Genomic DNA, 3,292 nt, shown 5'->3' with positions numbered 1-3,292 from the left:
TCTCATACATTAACTTGTTGCAACCTGTAAATTTAAGGTGAGTAATATTGTCCCCATACTGCAGATGGGGGCGACGAAAATGAGAGAGGATGGCTTACTTAAGGACCTGCGCTGGATTCAGGGGCTTCTTGATTCCTATTTCAGTATCTTAGCCCCTACATAAATTCAATTGGTTTGGGATTGCTGCATCTGTCTATATTATTGTCTGTGTTAATTCTTTATTAAAAGCAGGCTGATTCCACAATCTGATCAAAAACTGTCAAATAAACTTTATCCTGATAACTTGGTTGTTTAGTCCTTCAGCACACACAGTTGCCAAAAAGGAAAATATTTCCAAAGATTAGTTTGGTAAGGTTTTCTTGGGTACTTCTGATTAGATCTTGTGCTCTGCTGTTATAGCAATAATCTCCCAACATCTAATGTACTGAGACAGACTGTCATTCATAGTAGCTGTTGCAGCCATAACTCAAACTGATGCTATACATGAGGATCTCTCTCAAGACTGAAATTACCACATACAGGACAACAGAATCTCATTTGCAAGTCTAGCTTTGGAATCATAAGTCATGCAGTGTCAACATGCTGATTCTAATGAAAAACATCTCTGTAAAGCACACAGTGACCTAGACACAAATTTTAACTGTGTTATGAAGAACTTGCTAAGTATTCTCTTTTATGGATCTCAGTCTTCCCACACTCAATATACATAAATAAACACAGGTTATGGATGGAGATACAGCAGTAAGTTATCCATCTTTAATGATGATTTCTAAGCTCCAGATGTTAAGAGATAGGAGAATATATGGCAGTTTTCACCACCTTTGCATCAAAAGAAAGAAATGTTTTCCTTGACAGCAAAGGAATTTCAGAAAATGAATTTATCTGTATAGCAGAATATTAATTTATTTTTACTTTGCACTTCTGTTCAAAGGAAGCTTGCAAACAATTTCCTTTCAAGACTGTGTAACAAATAGCAGTAAAAACCATGCATGAACAAATACAACAGGCTCTAGAAAACTGTTGGTAGGTTAACAGTGGCCACTGAGGAGGCCAATCCCTCCAGCTTTTCCTTCCTCATTGGCCCCACATCACCAGCTTCCTCCTCATCCTCTTCCAAAATGCCTGCACCAGCATGCAAGGGTTAATGGTGCCCACCAAGAGAGGTGACCCCTCCTACTTTTCTTTTCCCTTTGGTTTCGTGTCACTAGCTTCCTCCTTCTCCTGTTCCTGGATGCCTGCTCCTCTTGCCAGACATCTGTATCACCACACAACAGTTAATGGTGCAGTTGTGGCTGCCAGAAGTTGTGATCCCCACATGGGGAGCAGCTGATGCCTGCAGCTCCTCCTCCTCAGACAGCTGCAGAAACTTCAGTAACTGTAATTATCCAGCAGTGGGGGAGATGAGCAAATGGGCGAGGGAGTGAGTAACCACATTCTGCTGTTTCATTTGTGTGTTTTTTACCTGTTCTCTGTAAGCCCCACCTCCAAGCCATGTGTGTTTGGTGAAAGTTTGGTGAAAGTGAGTAATGCTTGGCAACTGGCTGGAAGTGTTGCCAGCCCAGCTAGCCTTTTATATAATAGGATGTCTGATGCTGCACTGCCATTTTCTAGGTGGTATGAACACATGTTTAAATCTTCATCTTCTCTATTTCCAATAAACTTCCTTCTTTCTCCCTCCAGCCTCCAAGCCTGTTCCATTCTTGAGGTAGGCTAAAAGTCCTACTTCAAAAGGTACACCTGGATGCAATTTAGGTTAACAGTGGCCATTGAGGAGGCCACTAAGGAGGCCAACCCCTCCAGCCTCCAGATTTCAGACATATTTTATTCAAAACTAGTGGGGCCTGGCCACGCGTTGCTGTGACTTATTGTGGTGAAATGGGAAAGGAACAGTAGCAGCAAATCAATTGCAGGGGCCAGAAGTAGGTGCTCATGAAAACGTGCAGGCTGATACTGTGCGATGTCATTGATGTGTGTGACCGCATCCTCCCTCACTTCTCTTCCCTTGCATGGCACCCCTCCCCCTATCTCCCTCCCCTTTCCCTTTGTTAGAGTGGGTGGGGCATATCCAGATGCTGTGCCCCCTCCCTCCCCTCCCTTGCATGCCACCCTCACTCTCTCCCCTCCCTTCTGTTCCCTTGCATGCCTCCCCCTCCATCCCTTCCCTCTCCCACCCTCTCTGTTCCTTTGCATGCCACCCTTCCCCCTCCCTCCCTTCCGTCTCCCTCTGCTAGGGGGGGTGGGTCATATCCAGATGCTGGGCCCACTCCCTCCTCTCCCTTGCATGCCACCCTTCACTCTCTGCCCCCTCCCTCACTTCTCTTCCCTTGCATGCCTCCCCCTCCATCCCTTCCCTCTCCCTCCGCTGAATGTGTATGAGAGTAGGTGTGTTGTGTGATAGTAGTGGGTGAGGCACAGAGAGTGAAAGGTACCTGCATGTGAGGGGGGGACCCCACCTGACGTCTCACATGGCAACGTGTGTATGTGTTTCACGTCCACTCAAGTTATTGCCTATGTACTGTTTTCACTGCTCATATCTGGTCATCTGAGCAAACATTCTAAGGGCACAGACATTCTAAGGGTGACAGTTACACACAGGCAGCTTCATGGCCTTGTGCGCCAGGAAAAAGATGTTTTACCTGGCTCAGGTGTGTTGTCTGACAGCGGGAGGTACGTAAGAACACAGCCAGGGGAATGAGTAAGTGTCTGTGAAATTTTCAGAGCGTTTGGGCCAGCAGGTGCGAGGTTATTCTCGAAGCAACAAACGCATGGTCCCATTTATATATATATGTATAGATGTGTCATTCCTGGTTGATATCTAATCTTTCCATGAACATGGACCAGGCCTATACTGTGTGTTTTCATTTCAGAAATTCTTGTATCAAAGAATAATGCCCTGACACAGTGCCATATCCCTGGGTATCATAATCCTTGGGGAAGAAAATGTGAAGCAGGACAGGTATCTCCCTGGGCATTCCAAACCTGGGGCAGAAGTGGACAGTAGGGGCACAACCTGAGGATGACAGCAATCCACTCACAAAGCAGAGGGAAGAGTGACATTGGGGTGCAGCAATAATGAAGTAACAGACAAGAACCTAAGGGTTTGCAACAAATATTGGAGGGGATTCATTTTTGGGTATATTCGACTCAAAAAATTTCAGGATTTCCCCAAATCCCCAAATCTTCATGGCAGTATGAGTTTGTTTCATTTCATTTATTCGATTTATACCCCACCCTCCCCAGAAGGGCTCAGGGCAGCTTAACAACAGACAAATCAAACAGCAAACAGCATCGA

This window comes from Sphaerodactylus townsendi, linkage group LG01 (assembly GCF_021028975.2).
Source record: "Sphaerodactylus townsendi isolate TG3544 linkage group LG01, MPM_Stown_v2.3, whole genome shotgun sequence".
NCBI lineage: Eukaryota > Metazoa > Chordata > Lepidosauria > Squamata > Sphaerodactylidae > Sphaerodactylus > Sphaerodactylus townsendi.
This window is presented reverse-complemented; position numbering follows the sequence as displayed.